This window comes from Nycticebus coucang, unplaced genomic scaffold, assembly GCF_027406575.1.
Source record: "Nycticebus coucang isolate mNycCou1 unplaced genomic scaffold, mNycCou1.pri scaffold_53, whole genome shotgun sequence".
Classification (NCBI taxonomy): domain Eukaryota; kingdom Metazoa; phylum Chordata; class Mammalia; order Primates; family Lorisidae; genus Nycticebus; species Nycticebus coucang.
Genome location: NW_026515583.1, coordinates 420,601 through 437,093, shown reverse-complemented (window position 1 = coordinate 437,093; position 16,493 = coordinate 420,601). Strand labels below are relative to the sequence as shown.

The window sequence follows — 16,493 nt, the reverse complement described above, 5'->3', positions numbered from 1 at the left end:
CCGTCCCAGGTGCCTGGGGAGAGAGGAAAGCCCAGTCCCCTAGGGGACAGGAGGGAGGGGTTGGCCTGGGAATGGGGGGAGCCAGGAGGGAGGGCTGGCCCAGGAATGAGGGGAGACAGGAGGGAGGCTGCCCTGGGAAGGGGGATACCCCGTACCCCACCTCCCAGCTGGCCCAGCCACAGCCTCAGCCTCTCCCTTTCTAGTACCTGTTCTTCTTGTCTGTATCATCCACACCATTTTTTCACACAGGAAAGAATCTGCTCCACTTTTTCTGCGTCACCAGCAAAGGCAGCTTCGTGGATTTTTCTAAGATAATTTTGGTCATGCAGTAATAGAGACTGGAGAAGACACAGGGAGTGGAGTCTCCCTGGAGACTCCTAGATCTTCTTACTCTCCAACCCCCAAATTTTCTTCACTGCAGAAGCCATCGTATCACCTGGCCTCTTGGCTTTCCACCGCCTCCTTACCTCCTCGGAGTCTGTGCTCAATCCAGGAAGCCCACGTGGTCAGTCAATCTCACGGATCCCACCTCAGACCAAGTATGGCCAAGAAAGCCGTTGAGCACAAGTACGCAAGGCAGGACCACGTCCCAGCACGTGTTCACAGGGGGTGGAGTGCAGAGACCGTTGGAAGCTCTGCAGGATGCCCATGGTGAGAACCTGGTAGCTGCAGCTCTCACACCAGTGGCCAGACCTAGTTTTCCCTGCAATGCCTCAGGGTTGCCAAGGGTGCTGACCTCAGCCTGCAGGCTGGACTGACGGTGCCAGCCGGCAAGTTCTCTTCCATGTAGGAAGGGCTGCAGCTGCAAGTGCTTAGTACTCAGGGACTATGTTGGATTGAACTGTGATCAACATTCAAGTGCAGAGTCTGTTTTATAAAATGACTTCTTTTCCTTTGGGTAGATACCCAGCAGTGTGGGATTGCTGGATCCAATGGTAGGTCTACATTTATTTCTTTGTGGATTCTCCACACTGTTTTCCTTAGAGGTTTTACTGATTTGCAGCCTTACTAACAGTATATAAGCATTCCTTTCTCTTTGAATACATACTAGAATCTATTGTTTTTTTGAATTTTTAATAGTGGGCATTCTGACAGGGGCGTGATGTAAGTGAGAGCTAAACGATGGATACACATGGCCATACAAAAATGTAACGGACATTGGTAACTAAGAAGGGGTAGGAGAATGAGGGATTAAAAACAACTTGTTGGGTACAATGAACACATTCTGGTGATGGGAATACCAAATGTTCTGACTCAAACTTATACAAGGTATCCACGTAAGACAAACACTTGTACCCCCTTAAATTTTTGAAACTTTTTTGTCAAAATATTAAATTTTTTGTATCTATGCGAGTTAAATAAATCAATCAAAAGATTGGCTGCATGGCAACACCTCATTTCTGACTTTTTGAAAAAAATTACTATAAAGTCACAGGCCACTGTACTTGGCAACGTTATTTAGGCCTAATTGCTAAGCCTCAGCTAGATCCATAAAAACTTCCTGTTTGTCAGTTGATGGGACACCTGTCAGAGAATAGGGCTGGGAGGGAGGCATGGATGAGCACCAGCATTGTCACAGAAGACAAGGAGAAAATGTGGAGCGGCCACATATTGGAGGGCACTGAGGGACGTAAGGACCACCTGCAATGTGGGATCCTGGTCTAGCAAAACTGGAGCACTCAAAGTACTTGGTGGCCTTCCTGATAGCATCCCCTCTATACATCTCTCCAACTTATTTCAGGGGAATTATGATTAGTAACTATGTATCTCACACTTAAAATTGCTGGGAGTAGATTTTATGTATTTTCTCCACACAACTTGTGTGAGATAGTACATGTTTAAATAGCTAGATTTGACAATACCATAACATGTACAGATGTCAACACAACGAGTTGTACATTGTGAATGTGCAAATAATAATATTGGCCATATAGGGAGCATTTCACGTGACAAATGCTGCCATCCATAGACTTTTTCTTTTTTTTTCATTTAACTTCTCACACAAACCAAATTAATTTAGCGTTGTAGTAACCTCACTGCCTCAGAGGGAGCTTTAGAAAAATTAGGATGCTTTCTCCTGAGTGTCATATATTGGATGTGGGATTTAAAAACAGACCTATGTGTACTCACTATTAAATTGGAACTAACTGAAGAGCACTAATGTGCTTAGAGCAGCGGTTCTCAACCTGTGGGTCATGACCCCTTTGTAACAATGAAAATACATCCTGCATATCAGATTTTTACATTACGATTCATAACAGTAGCAAAATTACAGAAATGAAGTAGCAACAAAAATAATTTTATGGTTTTTGGGTCACCACAACATGAGGGACTGTATTATTTAATTTTTTTTTTTTTTTTTTTTTGTAGAGACAGAGTCTCATTGTACCGCCCGAGGGTAGAGTGCCGTGGCGTCACACGGCTCACAGCAACCTCCAGCTCTTGGGCTTACGCGATTCTCTTGCCTCAGCCTCCTGAGCAGCTGGGACTACAGGCGCCCGCCACAACGCCCAGCTATGAGGGACTGTATTAAAGGGTCGTGGCATTAGGAAGGTTGAGAACCACTGGCTTAGAGGTAGTAAAACTTGATGGAAATCAAGGATTGGGGCATGAGGGGATGAACAAAAACCTACCTAACAGGTACAGTGAGCACTAGCTACATGGTGGCAAACTTATGACCATGACTCAGGCAAAAGTGATCCACGTAACCAAAAATATTTGTATCTCCATAATGTTTTAAAATAATAACCAAAAATAACTAATGCAAAATATGGGTCACCATACTGAAACAGCTCATCAGATTCTTACTACAATGAATAAAAATAGACTCACTCAAAATCATATTGAGAAATTTCAAAACATCAAGTTTGAAAGGAAGAACCTAAAGGTTTCCAAAGAGGGAGAAAACATCATGTCTAATGGACAGGAAATAGAAGAACATCAGGCTTCTCAAACCACACAGAACTGGATGGTAGAAGTCGTCTTTCAAAATTGTAAAACATAAACATCCAGTTAAACATTTTTAGATAAACTTAGCATTAGACTTACAATATATGTTTAAGAAAGTACAACAGAATAATAAAAGTTGAATGTTGTATTGATAAATTCAAGATATTTAAGTTTAATGCATTTAAAATAAAATTTTAAGATACCATATGCTGTTTACAGAATTTGAGCCTAAAATGACCTGTGTTGTCTGAAAGATCTCAGAGTTGAATACTAGGATCAATTTTTTTTTTCTTTTCTGGAAGAGGGTCTTGCTCTGACTCCTGGGCTAGAGTGCCACCATCACAGCTCACTGCAACCTGGAACTCCTGGGCTTGAGCAATCCTCCTGCCTCAGCCTCCCAAGAAACTAGGACTAAAGGCATGTGCTACTATGCCTGCCTATTTTTCTATTTTTTTTTTTGCAGAGACTGAGTCTTGGTTTTGCTCAGGCCAGTCGTGAATTCTTGTGCTCAACTGATTCTCTGCCCCCTCCCCCAACCCCCTGCCTAAGTGCTAGCATTATAAGCATGAATCATCATGCCTGGTCAGATTTTTTTATATGATGTTGGAGAAGTGTCTAGTTTCATTTTCCTGAATTTGGATATCCAGGGTTCACAACACCATTTATTGAAGAAGCTGTCCATTTCTTACTGTACGTTCTTGACATCTTTCTCAAAAATTAATTAACTATAAATACAAGGGTTTATTTCTAGGCTTTATATGTTTATGTGTCTATTTTTATGCCAGTACCATTCTTTTGATTACTGTACGTTTGTGGTATATATAGTATTTCAAAGTCAAGTAGTGTGATGTCTCCAGTTTTGTTCCATTGCCAACATTGTTTTGCCTCTTTGGTTTTTTTTTATTTTTTTGTGGTTTTATATGATTGTTCGGATTTTTTTTTCTTTTTGCTCTGTGAAAAATGACATTGTAATTTTGATAAATATTGCATTAAATTCGTTAGATTATGTTGATTAAAATATTCTAAATTTGTGCACTTTTATCAGTGAGTTTTATACTTTCATATGTTTTTTTTTCCATAGGTGCATTCTAGTTTTTATTTTTAAGACATAATTCACGTAACATAAACTAACCATTTCAAAGTGTATAATTCAGATTGAATTTCAGTATATTGTTTAGTTTTTTTTTATTTTTTTATTATTATTTTTTTTTATTTTTATTAAACTATAGCTGTGTACATTAGTATGATCGTGGGGCACCATACACTTGGTTCATAGATCGTTTGACACATTTTCATCATATTAGTTAACATAGCTTTTTGTAGCATTTTTCTTAGTTATTTTGCTAAGACCTTTACATTCCACATTTACTAGGATTCACATATACCCTTGTAAGATGCACCACAGGTGTAATCCCCTTAATCCCCCTCCCCGCTCCCTCCCCTCCCTTTCCCCTTTCTCCCTATTCTTAGGTTATAACTGGGATATAGCTTTATGTTTTGATGTAACTAAGTATCGTCCATTTCTATCAATTTGAAGAACTCCCTTTAGCGTATCTTGTAAGGCAGATATGGTGGTGATGAACTCCCTCAGACTTTGTTTGGGAAAGTCTTTATTACACCTTCATTTCTGAAGGACAGCTTTACCAGGTAAAGTATCATTTGGCAGGTTTTTTCTTTCAGCACTTTGATATATACCACTCTTGGCCTGTAAGTTTCCTCCTGAGACATCTGTTGCTGGCATTTTTGGAACTTGCTTATACATGGAATCTTTCTTTTCTTTTGCCGTTTTCAAGATCCTCTCTTTGTCTTTTATTTTTGACAGTTTGATTATAATGTATCTTTGCTAATCTTGTTTGTTGATAATATGAGTCTGGGAATACATTCCATACTCTCAGTGTGATCCTAGGCCTAGTTGTCCAAATTTGTTTTTTCCCCATGAGTAAATGTTTGCAGAGATGGGTCAGGCCATGCTTTGGGCTTCTCCTGCAAAAATCTGAACCACAGGGACGCCTGTGAGATGCTTCACCATCTGTGGTGTGGGGGTTGAGGGACAGAGCCTTCCAAGTCTCAGCTGGCCAGGCAGGATCTGTCCCCAGGCATCACCTTGCTCACCACCTTGATGTAAACCAAGAAACTGCTGTCTTATTAACTTCAAAATGCAGCACAGATTACCCTAGGGCAGGGGTTCTCAACCTGCAGGTCGCGACCCCTTTTTAACAATGAAAACACTTTGTGGCGTTAGGAAGATTGAGAACCACTGCCCTAGGGCACTATGTATGGTCTACACAGTATAATATCCTAATCTTTTACCTTTACACTAACAGGACTCTCAGATCCCATATGCCTAACTCAGAAAAACATAAAGTAACAGTTATACTTCCTTATCTCCTACCTCTAAGGGTACAGTGAAGCAATTTGAACACATAATCAAAATTTAAGGAATATTAACTTCTAAAAACCCAGAGGATGTAATTATAAAAAACAGAGACATTCTACCTCTGGGAAAATAAAATCTACAATTACTTTTTTCTCTACCTCCCTACCTTTCCTCTGCTTTAATATTCCAAATAAACAACTTAAAAATTCATGTGAACTTACAGTATCTTGAAAAAAATCAGTTTTTTCTTTCATTAATTAAATATATGAAGCACATTTTTCAAGGAAACTCATTAAATGTTATCTAATGGAGTTGACAATATCTATGGAATCTAAAAAAACATATCTGAGAGAATTAATGTTCACTGAGGATATTTTTGCAAAATACAGGGTTTCCATAAAGTTCATGTGCAATTTAAAATAGTTGGAAATTTTTTAATTGCACACAAACTTTATGGACACCCTGTACTATGCAGGATCTGGTGGGATGCAGTACCTCTCCTTCAAATAGAATTACCATATGCCTACCAGCCACCAGAAACATAATGATGAGCACAACCAACTTCCTTTCTTGCTTTTCCAACTTTTATTCTGTCTTGTGATTTACTAATAATAAACCTTGAACATCCACACACACACACACACATACCACTAGACCCTGGGCTAGGGTGTGTCTTTTCCATCTTCACACCCTGCACATGGTGGATACTCAATGTGAAGTATTTGTTCAAAGATGAATGAGATCAGATGACTACTTCTTTCCAATACAAGTTCGTACTCTAAAACCTCAAAAGGTCCTTACTTGATAACTTCTCTCAAATCCCAACTTCCATCCAGTTTATAAACATATTGACATATGTCTTACATACTATGTATTAACAAAACTTCCTTTGACTATGGAACATATTGCCAGGGTACAAGTCAAATCTATCAAATATAGAACACAAATGTCTTAACACAATAGTCAAGTAAACGAGGTGAAAACTATATTAATTAGTTTAATGTAAGCACTCCAAATTGTATTAAAAAATCAACACATTGTACCCCACAAAGCATAAATGTATTCATGATCTATGTGTATATGACTTAATAAAAAGAAATTATTTTGACCCTGAATTCCACTCTATTACCCTGTCTTAATTATTACTTTAGGAAATAATACATATTTGCTGCTTCCATTTCCCATCATTCCAATATCTGATAGGAAACAAGAAATTATGAAGGGCTGGGGAGAATCCTTGAATTCAAAAGGTAATGTTAAAACACATCAGAGGCCAGGTCTGCAACCTGGCCATTAAAGCAAAGCCAAGGGATTCTCAACTCCTGCCTGGGAGCTGAAAGATTGCTAGGAAGTGGGAGGAAAGGAGGCTCAGGCCTGGAGGCTCATTCTCTCAGATTCCTGAGAGAATGGTTTCAATTACTCAAAAGTTTTCACTGTTTCATACTTGAAAAATAAAAACATGGAACAAAATGTAGGAACAGTAATTATAAAAATCTGAAACGTTTATACATCTTAAGAATTCTTTCTCATTTTATACCTACTTTGAGAACAGTACTCTGAACCATATCAAATTCAAAACCATTTTTCTATCCTGTTACAAAGTGTGGTATATACATTATACTGGCTCTACATACACACAAATTTATTACCTATAAAAAAGTTAACATAAGGGCATTGCCTGTGGCTCAGTGGATAGGGAGCTGACCCCATATACCAAGGTTGGTGGGTTCAAACCCAGCCCCAGCCAAACTGCAACAAAAAAATAGCCGGGTGTTGTGGCGGGCACCTGTAGTCCTGGCTGCTTGGGAGGCTGAGGCAAGAGAATCACCCAGGGTCAGGATTTGGAGGTTGCTGTGAGCTGTGTGATGCCACGGCACTCTACCAAGGGTGATAGGGTGAGACTCTGTCTCTACAAAATAATAATAATAATAATAATAATAATAACAACAACATTAAAGAAACCTTTGAGAGTGCAAGAAAATGATAATCTCCTCACATTATCTCAATTATATTTTTTCCTGTAAAATACTTTGAAACCAAATGAAAGAAAATATATTTTATGCTAGTTTACCATAATGAAAGTCACAATGTGGATGTTAGCACTATTAACTGTATTTAATTAGGAACTGAGGCACAAGAAAAAAATTTAAATTTACTGCTTCACATTTATGATATACATCAATTTTTTTTTAATGTATAAGTTTTAATTAGTGGTTTAAAAAGAAAATAATGTTCATTACATAAGTATAATAAGATGCTTCTAAAATACTCATAAGTAATCACTAAATTTATGATTAAGGAATAAATGCAAGATGAAAATAAGTTCTAATTCTTATGATTTACTAGGAAAAAGTCTCACAATTCATTCCCTGGTAAAGTATTTTTTCTTTTTTTCTTTTTTTTATTAAATCATAGCTGTGTACATTAGTATGATCATGGGGCACCATACACTTGGTTCATAGACCGTTTGACACATTTTCATCACACTAGTTAACATAGCCTTCCTGGCATTTTCTTAGTAATTTTGCTAAGACCTTTACATTCCACATTTACTAAGATTTTCAAGCTTGAAAATTTTCATTTCTGTAAGTTTAAATTTATAGCTTTATTTTGAGGATCAAATTAGTTAATGAATAGTACAATTTGGGGCTAGATGAATTACTCAACCATTTACTTTAAACAACAAAACAGGCTCGGCACCTGTAGCTTAAGCCACTAAGGCGCCAGCCACATACACCAGAGCTGGCGGGTTCAAATCCAGCTCAGGCCTGCTAAACAACAATGACAACTACAACCAACAAATAGCCAGGCATTGTGGCGGGCATCTGTAGTCCCAGCTACTTGGGAGGCTGACATAAGAGAACGGCTTAAACCCAGGAGTTGGAGGTTGCTGAGTTGTGACACCACAGCTTGAGGCTCTATCTCAAATAATAATAATAATAAACACCAAAACAATATGATACTATCTAGGAGGCATACTGGTTTATAGTATACTCCTGGACTACACTGGTCACTTCAGAATTCATCACTTATTTAAGATGCTACTATATATGAAGTATGGGACAAAAAGCATGTATGTAACATTTTCCTACAAATTATTATTGTATTTACTAACTTTTAGTAAAATTAAAATAATTTTTAACAAAAGAAAGAAGTTCCCTACCTTCCACATTCTATGCTATAGTTATATTCAAATAGCTTTCTGTTGAGAAGATAGACAGAATCAGCAAGCACTCTTGTTCCTTGGTCCATGGAATGCATCTTTCTTTTTCCCCTAATTTAATGTTCTCTGCAGAGCAAATCCAACAAGGAAGTACCATCACTTTATCACCCACTATTATTAATGATTGCATTCTAGTATACTTACAATTATCTGGAAAATAATTCAGCTAGATAACCTCTGAGTTAACATGAATTTCTCTTTAAGAAAATTTAAGTATACAAAGGAAATTAGGAATGGCAATTGTCTTAATATAGATTTTCTTTTAATTTGGAAAAGCATTGATTTATACTTTGCTTTAAACAGCATAGACTCTTAAAATAGCCAGTTAAACACCCACTTTTAGACTTTTCTTTAATAAATATGACAAACTAAATTTGAAATTATAAAAATGCAAAGATGTATAAGAAAATATAACTTAATTTTAGGACAACATAACACATTTCAAAAATAAATATACTGCACAGTCTAAAACATATTTGTTTCCAAAGCAAAATACTTCCTTACTGTTCCCAATAGAAGCCAACGCCTGTGTTTTTTTTTTTTTTTTTTATTGTTGGGGATTCATTGAGGGTACAATAAGCCAGTTACACTGATTGCAATTGTTAGGTAAAGTCCCTTTTGCAATCATGCCTTGCCCCCATAAAGTGTGACACACACTAAGGCCCCACCCCCCTCCCTCCATCCCTCTTTCTGCTTCCCCCCCATAACCATAATTGTCATTAATTGTCCTCATATTAAGATTGAGTACATAGGATTCATGCTTCTCCATTCTTGTGATGCTTTACTAAGAATAATGTCTTCCATCCAAGTTAATACGAAGGATGTAAAGTCTCCATTTTTTTTAATGGCTGAATAGTATTCCATGGTATACATATACCACAGCTTGTTAATCCATTACTGGGTTGGTGGGCATTTAGGCTGTTTCCACATTTTGGCGATTGTAAATTGAGCTGCAATAAACAGTCTAGTACAAGTGTCCTTATGATAAAAGGATTTCTTTCCTTCTGGGTAGATGCCCAGTAATGGGATTGCAGGATCAAATGGGAGGTCTAGCTTGAGTGCTTTGAGGTTTCTCCATACTTCCTTCCAGAAAGGTTGTACTAGTTTGCAGTTCCACCAGCAGTGTAAAAGTGTTCCCTTCTCTCCACATCCACGCCAGCATCTGCAGTTTTGAGATTTTGTGATGTGGGCCATTCTCACTGGGGTTAGATGATATCTCAGGGTTGTTTTGATTTGCATTTCTCTAATATATAGAGATGATGAACATTTTTTCATGTGTTTGTTAGCCATTCGTCTGTCATCTTTAGAGAAAGTTCTATTCGTGTCTCTTGCCCATTGATCTATGGGATTGTTGGCTTTTTTCATGTGGATTAATTTGAGTTCTCTATAGATCCTAGTTATCAAGCTTTTGTCTGATTGAAAATATGCAAATATCCTTTCCCATTGTGTAGGTTGTCTCTTTGCTTTGGTTATTGTCTCCTTAGCTGTACAGAAGCTTTTCAGTTTCATGAAGTCCCATTTGTTTATTTTTGTTGTTGTTGCAATTGCCATGGCAGTTTTCTTCATGACGTCTTCCCCCAGGCCAATATCTTCCAGTGTTTTTCCTATGCTTTCTTGGAGGATTTTTATTGTTTTGTGCCTTAAATTTAAGTCCTTTATCCATCTTGAATCAATTTTTGTGAGTGGGGAAAGGTGTGGGTCCAGTTTCAGTCTTTTACATGTAGACATCCAGTTCTCCCAACACCATTTATTGAATAGGGAGTCTTTCCCCCAAGGTAAGTTCTTGTTTGGTTTATCGAAGATTAGGTTGTTGTAAGATGTTAGTTTCATTTCTTGGTTTTCAATTCGATTCCAAGTGTCTATGTCTCTGTTTTTGTGCCAGTACCATGCTGTCTTGACCACTATGGCTTTGTAGTACAGACTAAAATCTGGTATGCTGATGCCCCCAGCTTTATTTTTATTACTAAGAACTGCCTTAGCTATACGGGGTTTTTTCCGGTCCCATAACAAAACGCAGAATCATCAACGCCTGTGTTTTTAAAAGGAAGGACTGTTTTTAAAGGGGATGCTGTCAAAAGAATTTTCACGGCATCAGTACACATTTTGTCCCCACTAAAAGTTAAGAGATTTCAAATGTCCACTACTTCCTTCTTCACAACAAATAAGCTAGGATAGTTTTGGGATGTGGTTTCGCTCTTCAGTGCTAATGAAATAGAACAGAATCTTTTACATTTTGTGGCTTTATCAATTTTCTTACTCTCTAATGATGTTTGTGAATTTGTATTCTTTTTTCCTTGATCAGATATGCTAGCCATCTGTCCATTCAATCTTGTCAGACAAGTGATTAGAGCTTTCATTCTGTTTTGTTTAGAAATATTAGAAAAAAATTTTTCTAAATCATTAAAGTTTACTCTTTATTAACATCTTGCTTTTCTCTTTTCTTCTTTTCTTGCTTTTTCCTCCTGATTTTCTCAGTACATTTTCATTCCTACTTAATTAGTTTATGACAACTATGTGCTTTTACTGAATAAGGAAAAACTCTGGCTTCATATCATAAGTACTAATGGTTATGCTGATAATGTCTGCAATTTTGAGACTTTCTGTTTAATAAGGAATCATATATGCTGGAAAATCCATTAAAAGTTTTCAATTAGTATTGTGTTTGTCAATTCTGCCTTACATTTCTAACAAATTTTGCTCTACATATTTTGACAGTGTTATCTGATGTTAAATAAGACAATAAAATTTTATCTTTGTTTTGTATTATATCACCTTTATTATCATAAAATCATCCTTTTGCCATGGAATATTTTTTGGATTTAATTTTTTGTCTAATGTTAACAAAATGGGTACCTTTTTCTTTCTTAAAGCATTTTTTAATTGGTATTTTTTCAACTATCACAGAAAAATCATTACCATATAACCTTCCCAATTTGAAAGATGACTTTACTATACTTGCCACCTCTCTTCAAATGTTGTTAGTGTCATTTGGTATTTAAATTCCAGGTTATTACTTTTTTCACTTTTCCCTTTTAATGTAACATCTAATATTTATAGTCAATTTGACAATATTTACCAGTTCTTTAGGCATCTCTCTTGCAGTCAGTGATCACTGCCAGAACTTTTATTCCATGGCTTCTTTATTCATGTTTAATAATTTAGCATCATTTCTTAATCAGTTAAAGTACATTAACGAACATTTTGTTTAATAAGGCAATAAGGATGTTTTTTATTCAGGTGTGTTCTTTACATGCAAAGATAATTCAACTGTACTATATAAAATAAAAGTAAAGGCCAGAACTTTCTACCTCAAAACTAAACATGTTGTTGTTCTGTTGTCTTGTGGAAATGGTTGAGTTTAAATGAATATAGTTTGTTTTTTCTCTGATGTATAATGTAATATGAAAGTAATATTTCCTAACTACCTACAGGAATTTTTAAGATTTTGTGAGGACACGGCTATTTATAAGATTGATAAAATTCTTTTTCATTGATTTTTTGCCTAAAATATGGTTAACTACTCCAATCTGTATAAATAAGACTTTCTTCAACACAAGGAAGTTTTTTTCTGTTGTATTTTTATGTTTCTTTAAATCCAAATACACTGAAAGCTTTCTAAAATATTGTTTTAGATTTTTCTTTTTTAAAAAATTATCCCCATCCTACAACAATGACTAGAATTCAACCACCTAAATCACAAAAGTAAAATTGCAAAGGTGACTCACGAATGCCAGGAAAAGTTATAAAGCATTTGGTAAGTAGCTCCATAAAGAAGTCAGTGTAGCAGCTATGACAGTGATGCACAGGGAAAGACTCTACAGTGGGCTTGAATGTAGCAATAGCTCAGAAATATATAGGGAAAAATACAGGAAGAGGACAGACCTGGCAACTCCATTCACACAGGTTATGTGTAGCAAATAAATACACATAACTTCATCATTCTTGGCTATGCGGTAAGTATTACTCTAATAGAAGCCTTATTCTAACGTACACACATTTCATTTATCCTAAACCAATCTGGAATAATCTATTCCAGAAGCCTTATTCTAACGTACACACATTTCATTTATCCTAAACCAATCTGGAATAATCTATAAATTACTATGTCAAACAGCTGAATGTTGATTATCTGAAACAAACCTGTGTCACTTTCATCATCATCAGACAAAGGCACCTCTCTTTTTAGAAGCCACTCCAACTCTTCTGTTTCTGCTACATCCACTGGATGCTCCCCAGGTTTGTTAGCTTGAAATGGATTTCCACCGTGAAGGAGTAATAGTTTCACTATCTGAAACATTAAACAGTAGGAACATTTAGTTTCTTCATAGATTGTATCATTTTGACCATTCTCTTAGTAACATTCCTAATACCCTCCTACTCTCAACTACTCTGTGCCCATTCCTTGTAGGGTCTAGTCTAAATCATTACCATTCTTTTCAAATCCCCTTTTCAATGACATACATTCCCTAATCTGATAATCTTATAAACTACAAAGAATTTCTTTCTTAAAATTTAAACTGGGCTGCCCAGGTGTGGTGGCTCATACCTGGTAATTCTAGCACTCTTGAAGACTGAGGAGGGTGGACTGCTTGAACTCAGGAGTTGGAGACCAGCCTAAGCAAGATCAAGACTCTGGCTCTACTAAAAGTAGAGAAACTGAGGCAGAAGGACTGGTTGGGCCCAGGAATTTGAGGTTCCTCTAAGCTACGATAATGCTTATGGCACTTTACCTAGGGTGAGAGAGTTAATATTCTATCTTAATAAATAAATAAATAAAAATTTACACTAGGCTATTTTAGCAGTTAATCTCATTGTTTCTCTTCTTCTTTCATCAAGAAATCAACAACTGGCGGCGCCTGTAGCTCAAGGAGTACGGTGCCAGTCCCATATGCTGGAGGTGCCGGGTTCAAACCCAGCCCCAGCCAAAAACCACAAAAAAAAAAAAAAAAAGAAATCAACAATTATTTACTGAGTATCTATTAGTAAGTACTGTTCCAAGTTCTTCTGATAAATCCATGAACAATAGCAAAAAGCTCCCTGGGCTGTTGAAATGTATATTCTCAAAGGACTATCAAAGGAAGTATTTCTAGTCTACTTAAGGATAATATCACTACTAATGCTCTTAATTTTACTCTTTTCCAGCCCTCAGAATTTTAACTATCTTTAACTTGTATGAATTTACTTTGAACTAATGAAGCTTAGTGCCAGGCAAGGCTGCTCACGTCTCTAATCACAGCACTTTGGAAGCCCGAGGTGGGTGGATTGTTGAGGCCAGAAGTCTGAGATCAGCCTAGGCAACACAGTGAAACCCTATCTCTCACACAAAAAATAATAATAATAAATAAATAAAAATAATAATGAAACGTAAACTTCAAGGCCCTTTACTTTCACTGGCCCTGTATAGGTCTCTAATTTTGTATCCAAGATGTCAAAATTTTTCTTAAAGAGGCCATCTTTCCTTCTCCAAATTATTTAATTTGTTTTTGTTTTTAGAGATGGAGTTATGCTCTATTGCCCAGGCTGAAATACAGTGGCATCATTATAGCTCACTGCAACCTTGAACTCCTGGGCTCAACTGATACTCTGACCTCAGCCTCCTGAGTGGCTGGGAATACTGGTGTGCACCACCATGCCAAAATGATTTTTAAAAATTTATGGGAGATGGGGGTCTATGCTGCCCAGGCTGATCTTGAACTCCTGGTCTCAAAGTGATCCTCCTGCCTCAAACTCCCAAAGTACTGCAATTATAGGGGTGAACCATTACTCAGCCTCCCCACCAAATAATACACACTTCTCACTCTACATAATCAGGATCTACCTAGTTGGTCACCGTTTTATTTGTGTGTGTGTGTTTTTTTTTAATCTTCTTTCTTTCTACATTTTTTAACATATTTTAAATTTTCCTTTTTTTTTTTTTTACTTATTTTGGATTCTATAAAGAAGCCATTCTTTCTGGTTCATGTCTCTTTTTTTCTTAAAACAAATAATAGCGATAGAGAAATAAAACATAGGTAAAACAAGAAAATGTGTTCAAACTTACAGCCTCCTCTGCTAGCTAAACTTTCCTTTCTTCGTAGTCAACCTCCTGAAAAGATGTTTGTCCTTGCAGCTGTGACTTTCTATTGACACTTCACTCTTCTACCTCCGACTCTGCTACCAACAATCCTATGAAATGGTTCTAAGAGCTATACATATCTAACTCAATGATGGTTTCCCTATAGCACTGTTCTTGTTTTCTCACACTGAAGTATACAGCATCTCTTTGGAGCAAACACTCTGTCTGAATTGACAATTATGCAACCCATTCATTCATTTTTATTCTCTTGCTTATGCTCTCAGCTCTCTTCAACTCCAAATCCAAACAAATGCTCATCAGATATAAGCAATTGATTATATGTGTATTTTAATAAAAAAACCTAAAGCCAATAGGACACAGAGTTCATTAAACGTGTACCCTGACATTTTATCTGTTTCCATTCTCAATGACTAGCATCAAAATTGGCCTTGTCACTAAAGCCAAAAAGCTGGGAGTCATCACCAATTCTTCCTTTTCACTCATACTCTACATCGAAGAGGTGCCAAGCATTACTGATTCTGCCTTCCAACCATCTATTCTTGTTTTTTATCTTTAGTCTATTTCCATTGACACTGATGAGTTCTATCAAACAAATTCATATTACAACTCATTTCCTTCCTTATTCTATACAGTAACATTCATATGGCATCAAGTTTTTATTCATCTGCATATTCCTCACACATAATTCTGGTGTTTTCTGGTACTTAGAAAATACATTTGTTATGTCTTTTAAAATAATGTTTAAATGAGTAACATGAAATAGATGAATATTAATTGCATTGGCCATTAAGGGTTAAATGCATTTAAAACACAATGCTATAAATCAGGAATTTCTAACAAATCAAAGTATTTAAGAGTGAAGATTCACAATGAATAATAAAGATTTTTTCAAGACCATCATTATAGAAAAGTTCAAAATGTAAGAATGTGTAAAGAAAACAAATTACTGTATTTTGGATGTATAATGTGCTCCTGCATATATACCACATACCTAAGTTTTTGGCCCAAACTTTCAGGAAAAAAATTATTAGTTTTTATTTTTTATATATTTTTTTTGAGACAGAGTCTCACTATGTCACTGTCAGTGGAGTGTCATGGCATCACAGCTCACAGCAACCTCAAACTCTTGGGCTTAAGCGATTCTCTTGCCTTAGCCTCCCAAGTAGCTGGGACCCAGGACACCATAATGCCCGGCTATTTTTTGTTGCAGTTGTCATTGTTTTTTTTTTTTTTTTTTTTTTTAATTTTTTTATTAAATCATAACTGTATACAATGATATGATTATGGGGCATCATACACTCACTTCATAAACCATTTGACACATTTTTATCACAGTGGTTAACATAGCCTTTCCGGCGTTATCTCAGTTACTGTGCCAAAACATTTACATTCCACATTTACCAAGTTTCGCAAATACCCCTATAATATGCACCACAGGTGTGATCCCACCGATTCCCCTCCCTCTACCCACCCCCCCCTTTCCCACTTCCCCCTATTGTTAAGTTGTAGCTGGGTTATAGCTTTCATGTGAGAGTCCCAAATTAGTTTCATAGTAGGGCTGTGTACATTGGGTATTTTTTCTTCCATTCTTGGGATACTTTACTAAGAAGAATATGTTCCAGCTCCATCCATGTAAACATGAAAGAGGTAAAGTCTCCATCTTTCTTTAAGGCTGCATAGTATTCCATGGTATACATATACCACAATTTATTAATCCATTCGTGGATTGATGGACACTTGGGCTTTTTCCAAGACTTAGCTATTATGAATTGGGTTGCAATAAACATTCTGGTACAAATATCTTTGTTATGTTGTGATTTTTGGTCTTCTGGGTATATGCCCAGCAGAGGAATTACAGGATTGAATGG

General features: G+C 36.6%; 1 pseudogene; it reads right to left on the bottom strand.

The window, feature by feature from the left end:
- Window positions 1-484: 484 nt before the first annotated feature.
- LOC128579413 (ankyrin repeat domain-containing protein 12-like) overlaps window positions 485-16,493 on the bottom strand; it is a 56,133-nt pseudogene continuing 40,124 nt past the window's right edge.